Genomic DNA, 13,140 nt, shown 5'->3' with positions numbered 1-13,140 from the left:
TGTTGACCAGGATGGTCTCGATCTCTTGACCTCGTGATCCACCCGCCTCGGCCTCCCAAAGTGCTGGGATTACAGGCTTGAGCCACCGCGCCCGGCCAATATTATAATTTTTTATTTCTAATTTCTGTGGATACATGGTGTATATATTTATGGAGGACATGAGATGTTTGGATGCAGGCATGCAACGTGAAATAAGCCCATCATGAAGAAAGGGATATCCCCTCAAGCATATATCTGAGTTGCAAACAATCCAGTTATACTCTATAAGTTATTTTAAAATGTATAGTTCTATTTTTTTTTTTTTTCACCTGTTAACTATCCTCTCCTTTCCCCCAGGCCCGCATTGTCTTTCCCAGCTTCTAATAACCACCTTACTCTCTACGTCCCTGAGTTCAGTTGTTGGATTTTTATAATAGATCCCACAAATAAGTGAGAACATGTGGTGTTTATCTTTCTGTGCCTGGCTGATTTCACCTAACATAATCTCCAATTCCATCCATATTGCAAATGACTGGATTTCATTCTTTTTTATGGCTGAAAAGTACTCTATTGTATATATGTACCCCCCTTTTTTTTTTTTTTTTTTTTTTTTTTTTTTTTTTTTTTTTTTTTTTTTTTTTTTTTTTTTTTTTTTTTTTTTTTGGCAGAGTCTCACTCTGTTGCCTAGGCTGAAGTGCAGTGGTATGATCTCAGGTCACTGCAACCTCTGCCTACAGTGTTCAGGCAATTCTTGTGCCTTAGCCTCCAAGTAGCTGGGATTTCAGGCATGTGCCTCCACACAGGGCTAATTTTTGTATTTTTAGTAGAGATAGGGTTTCACCATCTTGGCCAGGATGGTCTCGAGCCCCTGACCTCAGGTGATCACCTGCCTCTGCCTCCCAAAGTTGTACCACATTTTAAAAATCCATCCATCTGTTGAGGGATACTTAGGTTGCTTCCAAATCTTGGCTATTGAAACAGTGTGGCTGAAGATATAGGAGTGCAGCTGTCCCTTCCGTATACTGATTTCCTTTCTTTTGGGTATATTCCCAGCATTGGGATTGCTGGATGGTGTATGGTAGCTCAATTTTTAGTTTTTTGAGGAACCTCCAAACCATTCTCTGTAGTGGTTGTACTAATTTACATTCCCATCAACAGAGTACAAAGCTTCTCTTTTCTCCACATCCTCTCCAGCTTTTGTTATTGCCTGCTTTTTTGGCATAAGCCATTTTAACTGGGGTGAGATAATATCTCATTGTAGTCTTGATTTGCATTTTTCTGATCACTTTTTTATGTGAGCACCTTTTCATATGCCTGTTCACCATTCATATGTGTTTTGAGAACTGTCTATTCAGTCTTTTGCCCATTTTTCGATTGGATTATTAGATTTTTTTTTTGTAGAGTTTGAGCTCCTTACATATTCTGGTCATATTAATCTCTTGTCACATTGGTAGTTTGCAAATATTTTCTCCCATTCTGTGGATTGTCTCCACTTTGTTGATTGTACTCTTTGCTCTGCAGAAGCTTTTTAATTTGATGTCATCCCATTTGTCCATTTTTGCTTTGCTTGCCTGTGCTTGTGAGGTATTGCTCAAGACATTTTTGCCCAGACCAGTGTCCTGGAGATTTTTCACAATATTTTCTTGCAGTAGTTTCCTGGTTTGAGGTCTTAGATTTAAGTCTTTAATCAATCTTGATTTTATTTTTGCATTTGGCACAAGATAAGGATCTAGTTTCATTCTTTTGCATGTGGATATTCAGTTTCCAGTACCATTTATTGAAGAGACTGTCTTTTTCCCAGTGTGCATTCTTGGCACCTTTGTTGAAGATGAGTTTGCTGTAGGTGCGGATTTGTTTCTGGGTTCTCCATTCCATTCCATTGGTCTGTGTGTCTGTTTTTATGCCAGTATCACGCTGTTTTGGTTACTATAGCTCTGTAGTATAATTTGAAGTCAGGTAATGTGATTCTTCCAGTTTTGTTCTTTTTGCTTAGGATAGCTTTGGCTATTCTATGTATTTTGGGGTTCCATATCAATTTTAGGTTTGTTTTTTCTATTTCTGTGAAGTATATCCTTGGTATTTTGATAGGGATTGCCTTGAATCTGTAGATTGCTTTGGGTAAATGGACATCTTAACAATACCGATTCTTGCAATCCATAAACATGATGGTCCAAAGTAACATTACTGTCCAACCTTGAGCCTGCCAAGAGCAGTAATTAAAGGCCCTGTTGGTTCTTCTTGGGGAGCCTCCCTGTTCATACCCATTAAGCCCTTTATACCGAGAGAAGCTACAGAGTCCCAGAAAGCTGGAGATCCCATGTACATGTTTTGGGTGGAGGGGTTGCTTTCTGAGGTTGTAATTGTTGTTTTCTTGGGCATGTTTTTAGACATGAGGTTTGAGTTTTGCATTCATTATGTTGCCGCATTTACAATATAATTGCTACATATTGATGAAGTGTGTGAAGTTCAGGAGTGCTGTCTCCAGGACACAGGGTTAATGAATTTGGGAGGTTATTTTTGGGTCAGAGCCTTAAAGTGAATTCAGTTGAGAGTTTCTTCTGCCCTGAGAATTGAAGCCTGGGAGAGGAAGTGTTTTCACACTGCCAGGGGCCAATTAGGATGCGGGGAGCTCCCAGAGCGCATTCCTATGGCTGCTGAGGTGTCTCTCTCTTCCCTTCATCGCCAGGGACTGTTGTACTGTAGAAGTTACATGCCAAAGGGAGAGAATGGACCTCCAACATGTTAAGGTGTTCAACTTCTTGAATGTGGGTTTTCCTTGTGAATTGTGGGGAAGCATGCTGCTTATCTGAGCTAATTAGAATGTTTATGTTTCCTTTGGATTATTTTATCTGCTGAGTGTTGTCGCCCTTCAACTCTGGTTTTCCTTATCATTTTATAATTTTATACCCTGTGTCAGTGTGTAAGATTTTAGTTTCTTTCACTTTGAAAATGCAGGTTGTTAGGTATGGTGGGAGTAAGTCAAGAAAATTCTGGGACTAAAAATTTATGTTTCTTGAGGCCAGAGAACTTCAAGATACAAGAGTGGGTATATTTAAGTTCTCAGGTACTTTTTTCATTTTTAGATCGGTTTTCATATGTGAATATCCATAGAGAACTTTGAAATTTAAAAAGGTATGCAGTTCCTAAGACAAATGAATTCCTGATTCCATTGGTAAGAGGAAAACACAATTGAATTCCTGTTTTAATTGATATGAGGAAAACTGAAGTTTATAGAATCTTTGAAACTCCTGATATATTTAAGGGATTAGGACCAAATCCACATCCATGATGCATTTTATTTTATTTAGCTGTTTATTGAGAAAGAGACTCACTCTGTCATCAAGGCTGGAGTGCAGTGGGACGATCTCAGCTCACTGCAACCTCCCGGATTCAATTGACTCTCCTTCCTCGGCAGAAGCTGTAATCCCAGTAGCTGGGATTACAGGCGTGTGCCACCATGCCCAGCTAATTTTTTTTTTTTTTTTTTTTTAAGTAGAGACGGGGTTTCACCATGTTGACCAGGATGGTCTCGATCTCTTGACCTCGTGATCCACCTGCCTCGGCCTTCCAAAGCGCTGGGATTACAGGCTTGAGCCACTGCGCCCGGCCTAATTTTTGTATTTTTAGTAAAGATGGGGTTTACCATGTTGGCCAGGCTGGTTTCGCACTCCTGACCTCAAATAATCTGCCCACCTTGGTCTCCCTAAGTGCTGGGATTACAGGCATGAGCCACTATACCTGGCCCAGAATCCCTATTTAATAATTGCTAACAACATAAGACTCATCCTTCCCTTTTTCCCTTGTGACCCACATCTGGACAAGCTGATGAGTCTAAGTGCTCCCTTGTCTGTCATCGGCAAGAGATTTAAACCACGTAACCACCTGCCTGTTCAGGGGACCTTGTGCCTAACTCTATTCCAACCACAATACACACCCTGGCCAGGCTCCATTCTTTGCTCTCAGGCCATTTCAGTTGTGACTGATGAGCCTGACTTGCTCTCCCCAAGATCTCAACAATAGGCCCTTTTTTTTTTTTTTTTTTTTAAGACTGAGTCTTGCTCTTTTGCCCAGGCTGGAGTGCAGTGGCACTATCTCGGCTCACTGCAACCTCCACCTCCCAGGTTCAAGCAATTCTCTTGTCTCAGCCTCCCAAGTAGCTGGGATTACAGGTGCCGGCCACCACCCCCAGCTAATTTTTGTATTTTTAGTAGAGATGGGTTTCACTGTATTGGTCAGGCTGGTCTCGAACCCCTGACCTCAGGTGATCCGCCTGCCTCAGCCTCGAAAAGTGCTGGGATTACAGGCCTGAGCCACCTTGCCGAGCCGCAATAAGCCTTTTAATACCCCCTCTGTGAGTGCCAGACCATCATCGGTTTCATCAGAACTACATCTCTGAAGGCGACCACAATGATTTAGTGCCCTGGGCATGTTGTCCAGACACTGATTGCAACCTGTGATTCCTTCTTCGCTTTTTTTTTTTTTTGAGACAGAATTTTGCACTGTCACCCAGGCTGGAGTACAGTGGTATGATCATACTTCACTGCAAACTTCGCCTCCCAGTTTTAAGTGGTTCTCCTGCCTCAGTCTCCCAAGTAGCTGGGATTACAGGTGTGCACCACCGCACCCGGCTTATTTTTGTATCTTCTTTTGCTCTGACTTACTAACCCGCTGTCGTGTCTGAGGGCCAACATGTACGGTGAGCTGGCTAGAGAGCTGGTCCTTTGAGTGTGCTGCTCGGTGTTTTATGTTGAGCCCTATCAAGTATAAGTTCTATATTCGGCTGACTGAGTCTGTCTTTTAAAAAATAATTCTTTGGCATTTAAGAGCAGGAATATGCTGTTGGAACCCTCCTCCAATTGATGCTGGATCTATCTGTATGTTTAGAGTGAAGCTGTGCCTGATACTGGTTTGGCCTGGCAAGCAGGGTGCAGCAGGAGGGTGGACTGTACATTCTGTACGAAGGGAGCTCCTGAAACAGTGGTCATTTAAAGGGGAGAGAGAGAGAAAGGTAGGAAAGGCAGCTGTTAGGTGTCACACTGAGTCCACACTGCCAAAAGCAGAGGGCTTACCAGGACCTTAAGTACCTCTGCTGCTGCTGCTTCAGGTGCCTTTATCACAACAAGTATCCTGACCCTGGGGTGTAGACGGGACAATACACATGATACCCCCAGTGGCATAACAAAGGGGTTAGTTTAAACCCGACATAGGCTAGAGATTCTTAAACCCTATGAAGGAACCACTGCCATAGAGGAGGCCCCTAACTCTGATGACACTGAACTGAGCTGCTCTGGAGGAAAAAAATTTGTAACTGTCCCATTAGCGAAAATATCCTTTTTCCTTGAAGTATATCCACTGACCAAAAAGAAAAGAAAGAAAAAAAAACATAGAATGAAGGGAGGGATCTCTTGACCTCTTACACTCTTAGCCTAGGGAACCTAGTGTGACCTCATGTCTGTCTGTCTGTCTGTCTGTCTCTCTCTCTCTCTCTCTCTCTCTCTCCCTCTCTACAATGCTAGTAACAAGAGAGTTTAAACTTCTATGATTTTTTGATTTACTCTATTAAAGTAACTGTTTTATCATACATATTTTTTGTGTTTGTGGTGGGATACTAAATATTAGGGTGGGCATTGATTTTTTGTTTGTTTGTTTGAGACAGTCTTGCTCTGTCAATCAAATTGGAGCGCAGTGGCACCATCTCAGTTCACTGCAGCCTCCGCCTCTGAGGTTCAATCAATTCACCTGCCTCATCCTCCCAAGTAGCTGGGATTACAGGCGCAGGCTACCATGCCTGGCTAATTTTTATGTATTTCGTAGAGACGGGGTTTCACCATGTTGGCCAGGCTGACCTCAAGTGATCCGCCCACCATGGCCTCCCAAAGTGCTGAGATTACAGGCGTGAGCTGCCGCCCAGCCTGGGTATTGAGAGATGTCATGTGCATAGGCTCACATCCGAGATAAACAGTTTGTTCACAGAAGATGCATAAGTGAATCGTATTAAAATTATGGGAATGACAACTGAATTCATAAAAATAGTTAATAGAAGCGTTTTAATAATAAAATTGTGTATATTCCCTTTGTTGTTGTTGTTGTTGGTGGTGGTGGTGGTGTGTGTGTGTGTGTGTGTGTGTGTTTTGAGATGGAGTCTTGCTCTGTTGCCCAGGCTGGAGTGCAGTGGTGTAATCTTACCTCATTGCAACCTCTGAGCCTCCTGGGTTCAAGTGATTCTCTTGCCTCAGCCTTTTGGGTAGCTAGGATTACAGGCGCACGCCACCAAGCACAGCTAATTTTTGTAGTTTTAGTAGCAATGGAGTTTCTCCATTTTGGTCAGGCTGGTCTCGAACTCCTGGCCTCCGGTGATCTGCTCACTTTGGCCTCCCAAAGTGCTGGGATTTTAGGCATGAGCCACTGTGCCTGGCCAAAATTGTATATAGTTCTAGTGTAATGCTCCTAGGGCAACAGTAGTAGTTAGGGCATTTATTATAATAATATTAGTGTATTCTGCTATGAAAAATAGGGATAGTAGATGTTGAAGACCAAAACTAGTTCTGATTTGCCTTCTGTTAAGTCAAATGGGGCTCTGTTAGTTTCCACTAGCATTGAAATGAATCCTGCTATGGCCAGGGGTCATAATGGTAAAATTAATTGTCCAAATTCTTGTGTGATAAGAGCTGATAAAGCCAATGATCCACTTATCAAGGAAACTGATAGGAGAGTAATGGCTAAGGCCCCTTCATATAGGATTGTCTGGGCTACTGCTGGGAGTGTGCCAATTAGTGCGTATTTTGAATTGGATGCTCATCCTGATCTTAAAATGGGGTAGATTCAGGAGGTGGAGGTTGCAGCGAGTTGAGGTTGTGCCACTACACTGCAGCCTGAGCAACACAGCAAGACTCCATCTNAAAAAAAAAAAAAAAAAAGGGTAGATGGCTAAACTTGATGTGGCTAGAATAAATAACACTCATATTTATATTAAGGAATGAGGTTTAGGGACAGGGATTCATATGCAAGGGTTAGGGCAAGGAAGATGTGATGGTATAAAGGAGGATGGATGGCATTAGTGGTTGTAGTGGTTCTTTTTTCCTCCCTCCCTTCCTTCCTTCCCTTTCTTTCTCTCTTTTTCTTTCATTTTGACATGGAGTCTTGCTCTGTCAACCAGGCTGGAGTGTGGTGGCATGATCACAACTCACTGCAGGCTTGACCTCCTGGGTTCATGTGATACTCCCACCTCAGCCTCCTGAGTAGTTGGGACCACTGGCACCCACCACCACACTCAGCTATTTTTTTTATGTTTTATAGAGGTAGGGTTTTGCCATGTTCCCAGACTGGTCTTGAAGTCTTGGGCCCAAGCCATCTGCCTGCCTCGGCCTCCCAAAGTTCTGGGATTACAGGCATGAGACACTGCCCAGCCAACACCCCATCTGTTAAAAAAAAATAAAATAAATACTGAAATAAGTCCACAACTTAACCCAGTTGGAAATCTAATATACATTAAAAGAATTTACAAAACAAAAAATGTATGGTCTTCTTGGCCTTGGAGACTGTACAAGATAGATTCTGAATTAAATTTGACATCTGCTGTAATGCATCAGTTGACAACCCTTTATGGGATTAATCAACACTAGGACTCAAATTACAGTCATACTGGGCATCCCACTAAATTTAAGCAAGATACCCCTGATAATCTTAGTAAGTTACTGAATATTAAATGAAGCACAAATTAAATATTCCTCACTTTAACCAACAGAATAGTTTTTTTTCATGCGTAAATTCTCAGTTCCTCATTGCCATAGCACCTATTGTCCTAAAATATTCCACGGTGAACAGAGGTCTGAACCAATGAGGCATGAATTGAAATGGTCTTTTTCTTTTTTTGAGACGGAATTTCACTCTTGTCACCCAGGCTGGAGTGCAATGGCACGATCCCGGGTCACTGTAACCTCTGCCTCCCGGGTTCAAGTGATTTTCCGGCCTCAGCTTCCTAAGTAGCTGGGATTACAGGCATGTGCCACCATGCCCAGCTAATTTTTGTATTTTTAGTAGAGATGGGGTTTCACTATGTCAGCCAGGCAGGTGTCAAACTCCTGACCTCAGGTGATTCACCCGCCTTGGCCTCTCAAAATGCTGGGATTACAGGCGTGAGCCGTGAGCTACCATGCCCGGTCTTAAATGATCTTTTAAATTAAACTTATTTATTGGTTTTTATATTTTGTAGAGCGAGAATCTCACCATGTTGCCCAGGCTACTAGTCGTCATCTTCTTTTTTTTTTCTTTTTTTATTTTTGAGACAGTGTCTTGTTCTGTGACCCATGCTGGAGCGCAGTGGAGCGATCATGGCTCACTGCATGGCTCACTCCGTGACCTCCTGGGCTCAAGTGTTCCTCCTGAGTAGCTGGGACTACAAGAATGCACCGCCATGCCCAACTAATTTTATATTTTTTGTAGAGACAGGGTTTTGCCATGTTGCCCGGGCTGACAAGCAGGCATTTCTTTTTTCTTTTTTTTTTTTAATTACTTTTAATTTAGGTTTGAGGGTACATGTGAAGGTTTGTTACGCTGGTGAACTTGCATCATGAGGGCTTGTTGTACAGATTATTTCATCACGCAGGTATTAAGCCCAAGATCCAATAGTTACGTTTTCTGCTCCTCTCCCTCCTCCCACCCTCCATCCTCAAGTAGACTCCAGTGTGTGTTGTTTCCTTCCTTGTGAGTTCTCATCATTTAGCTCCCACTTGTAAGAACATGCAGTATTTGGTTTTCTGTTCCTGCATTAGTTTGCTAAGGACATAGCCTCCAGCTCCATTTATGTTCCTGCAAAAGACATGATCTCATTCTTTTTTACAGCTGCATGTATTCCATGGTGTTTATGTACCTGTAGTTGTATGAGGTCTGACTTTGTTGTTCAGGCTTGTCTCGAACTTCTGGGCTCAAGTGATCCTCCCACCTTGGCCTTCCAGACTGCTAAGATTACAGGTGTGAGCCACTGTGCTTGGCCTGTTTTATTCATTTTGATGTTATTACTAATGCAATTGTCTTCTTAATTTCCTTTTCAGATGATTCATTGTTAGTGTATTGAAATGTAATTTTAAATGTTAATTTTGTATCCTGCAGCTTTGCCGCATTCATTTATGAGTTCAGTTTTTGTGTACATAAATGTGTGTGTAATCTTTAGGATTTTCTACACAGAGGATTATGTCATCTGCAAACATAATTTTATTTCTTCATCTTCTAAGTTTTGAGGGATTGACCAAAATCTTGGTCATCGATGTCCCTCTTTGTCACCATCCTGGTGGGACTTGTTTGGCCTTGGTATGGAATTCACAAGTCACAATGTTAGGTCAGTCATATATTCCTTTTCTGTTATAATATTCTTGGCCGGGCGTGTTGGCTCATGCCTGTAATTTCAACACTTTGGGAGGCTGAGGCGAGCAAATCACTTGAGGTCAAGAGTTCAAGATCAGCCTGGCCAACATGGTAAAACCCCGTCTCTACTAAAAGAAAAAAAAAACTGGCCAGGCATGGTGGCATGTGCCTGTAGTCCCAGCTACTCAGGAGGCTGAGGCAGGAGAATCACTTGAACCCAGGAGGTAGAGGCTGCAGTGAGCTGAAGTCGTGCCACTGAACTCCAGCCTGGGCAACAGTGAGACTGTCTCAAAAAAAAAAATAAGTAAATAAATAAAAAAAATATTTAGTGTATTTGTTTCTTTAGTGTCTAAAGAAACAGTGCTATCAGTCACCCTTTTAATTAAGCTTTTTTTGTAGTAGCAAAAATCAGGGGAAAGATAAGTACACCATTATGTTTGTTTAGCACCATGCATAAGCCCCCGACGTGGGCAAGAAGGAGATCCAAAGCTGCATGATGGTCTGTTAAGTGCTTTTGTTGAATACGTCAGTTACCATCCACCTTTTGGAGGGTGGCTTCTACCTGTCTGAAAACTTGGAGGTCTGGTTGACCAGAAAATCTAGGATTTTCCCCAAATTACTGATATAGTTTATTTTTCATTTTTGGAGACAGAGTCTCTCTCTGTCACCCAAGCTGGAATGCAGTGGTATGATCTCTGCTCACTGCAACCTCTGCCTCCCAGGTTCAAGCCATTCTCCTGTCTTAGCCTCCCAAGTTGCTGGGATTATAGGCACGTGCCACTTTGCCCGGTTATTTTTTGTATTTTTAGTAGAGTCAAGGTTTCACCATGTTGGCCAGGCTGGTCTCGACCCTGCCTCAGCCTCTCAAAGTGCTGGGATTACAGGCATGAGCCACTGCGCCCAGCCTGATTTAGTTTGAAATTCCATACAAGTGGCACCCCACTAAGCATGAACCCTCAGGAACCCCATCTCTCTTCAGTGAAACATAGTTCAGCTTTATCTATTTCAAGGTTGGTGCTAATTTCCAGTTGTTGGCCATTTTGTCACAGACCAGTCAGTTAAATTTGTCTACCCATAACTGAATATAACTCCAGCCACTTCAGACCCTGATCCTGATTTGAGAGTCAGGGTCTGAAGTGGCCAGAGTTACGCTGCAGCCCCTTATGTTGCTATCATCACTTCACATAGCTCCTGAAAAGGTCCAGTAGGAAACAAGAGTTTTTCAGCAAGTGTAGGAAAGTAAGTGGCAATGACATCAAGGGTAACTTTCCACTCTATGGGGTTTTAGGATAACTCTCACTGGAAATATGACATTAGTGGAATTGTTTTCTGACTTTTAGGCATAGGCCCACAAATCCAAGAATTGCTTTTTTTTTTTTTTGGCTAGATCATAAGCCTTAGCTAAAGCCATCCACAAATTATGGTCCTGAGTATTTTTCTGTAAGGAAAGGGAAAGAATTAGGATAGCTACTGGCTCTAATTGCAGGCTATATAATAAGTGATGGGTTTACGTTTTCCTCCATGTTCTGGGTAAGAACTCTTAATGCCTGATTGTTACATTCATGAACAAACAAGATAAAAGGTTTAGTATAACTTGGATGTCCTAAAGTTGGGGCTGTTGTAGGGCCAATTTCATTTTGTTCAAAGGCTGCTCGTGACTGTCTTCCCACAGTAAAGATTCCGGTACAGAGTTCCTGGTGAGCTCATTTCAGTGGTGAGGCCAGTAAGGAGATATTTGGGATCCAGCATCTGCAGCATCCTGTAAATCCCAAAAAAAAATCTCAATTGTCTGGTTGTAGGCTGAAAAAAACTTGGAATAGTTTTTGTTTCAGGTGATAGGAAAATTCCCTCAGCAGTCAAATCATGTCTAAATCATGGGCTTTTTCTCTTAAACTTTTTCCCTCAAAACCTTGTGACTTTTTTTTTTTTTTTAGATAGAGTCTTGCTCTGTTGCCTAGTCTGGAGTGCAGTGGTGTGATCTCCGCTCCCTGCAATCTCCACCTCATGGGTTCAAGTGATTCTCTTGCCTCAGCCTCCCGAGTGGCTGGGATTACAGGCACATGCCACTATGCCCAGCCAATTTTTATATTTTTAGTAGAGACAGAGTTTCACTATGTTGGCCAGGATAGTCTCAGTCTTTGGTTTTGGTATCAAGGTAATAGTGGCCTTGTGGATTGAGTTTGGAATATTCTCAACTTCTCTATTTTTTGGAATAGTTTGAGTAGGATTTGTATTGGTTCCTTAAATGGTAGAATTCAGCAGTGACGCCATTGGATTCTGAGTTTTTCTGTACTGGAAGACATTTTATCATGGCTTCAATATTGTTACTTGTTATTGGTCTGTTCAGGTTTTGGATTTCTTCCTGATTCAATCTTGGTAGATTGTATGTATCTAGGAATTTTTACATTTTTTCTAGATTTTCCAATTTATCGGCATAGAGTTACTCAAAGTAAGCCACTTTGAATTTTTGCAATATCATTTGTCTTCTTTTTCATTTGATTTTATTTATCTGGATCCTTTCTCTTTTTTTTAGTCTGGCTAAATATTTGTCAGTTTTGTTTAACTTAAAAAATTGGGCTGGGCACAGTGGATTATGCCTGTAATTACAGCACTTTGGAAGGCCAAGGCGGGCAGAGCACGAGGTCAAGAGATAGAGACCATCCTGACCAACATGGTAAAACCCTGTCTCTACTAAAAATACAAAAATTAGTTGGACATGGTGGTGCGTGCCCTTTAGTCCCAGCTACTCTGGAGGCCGAGGTAGGAGAACTGCTTGAACCGGGACCTGGGAGGTGGAAGTTGGAGTGAGCTGAGATTGTACCATTGCACTCCAGCCTGGGCTACAGAGCAAGACTCCATCTCAAAAAAAAAAAAAAAAAAAAGTTGATCTTTTGGTATTTTAATTTATTTCTACTCTAATCGTTATTCTTTCTTTTCTTGTACCAATTTTGGGTTTGGTTTGCTTTTGTGTTCTAGATCTTTAAGATGCATCATTAGATTGTTTCAAGTTCTTCTTTTTTGATATAGGCACGTAGTAAGTATAAACTTCCCTCTGAGTACTACTTTTGCTGTATCCCATAGGGTTTGGTATGTTGTGTTTCCAATATCATTTGTTTCAAGAAATTGTTCTGTTTTCTTTTTTTTTTTTTTTTTCTCAGTTGTTAAAGGACCTTTATTGAAATATTTTCCTTTGTGCTTCTTAACTAGCTGGGCATTCCACAGCACCACTGTTGATGTCATCTATGATGTCATGAGGGTGGTGGCCATCAACATTACAGCCCACAGACTGGGCAGTCCCCAGGATCTCTTTAATGGTTCCAGAGAGTTCTCTGGCTAAAGATCGGTGCTGCATCTGTCGAGCAATGTTGACAATCTCATCGAAAGTGATATTCCTGCTGTGTTTAATGTTTTTCTGTTTCTTTCTGTCTCTTGGTGGTTCCTTAAGGGCTTTGATGATCAGGGCAGAGGCAGAAGGCACCACCTCAGTCTGGGCCTGTCTGTTCTGAACGGTCAGTTTCACTGTAATCCTCAGGCCCTTCCAGTCACCCGTTGCCTTGGCAATGTCATCACCAACCTTGTTTGGAGACAGACCCAGGGGGCCGATCTTGGGGGCCAGCGCAGAAGTGGCACCGACTTTACCCCCAGTGCACCTCAGGTATACGACTTTGATCTCCACTTCAGCGGCATGGTGGAGGCGGCTGGTGTTGGATGAAACCAGATTCGGGACAACCGAAGAAAGTTGTACCTTGGCCTCCTCCGAGCCCAAAGCCGAAAGCTGTTCTGTTTTCTTAATTTCTTCAT

At 42.2% G+C, this 13,140-nt stretch overlaps 1 pseudogene across 1 annotated transcript; it reads right to left on the bottom strand.

Annotated features, from left to right (window-relative positions):
- Positions 1-12,475: 12,475 nt before the first annotated feature.
- LOC108282016 lies at positions 12,476-13,140 on the bottom strand (annotated as a pseudogene). Its single transcript, XR_001816233.2, has one exon. The product of XR_001816233.2 is annotated as a 60S ribosomal protein L12-like (transcript).

The sequence above is a fragment of the Cebus imitator genome, unplaced genomic scaffold (genome assembly GCF_001604975.1).
Source record: "Cebus imitator isolate Cc_AM_T3 unplaced genomic scaffold, Cebus_imitator-1.0 Scaffold234, whole genome shotgun sequence".
Classification (NCBI taxonomy): Eukaryota; Metazoa; Chordata; class Mammalia; order Primates; family Cebidae; genus Cebus; species Cebus imitator.
Note: the sequence above shows the minus strand (reverse complement) of the source record. Positions and strands in the feature narration are given on the sequence as shown.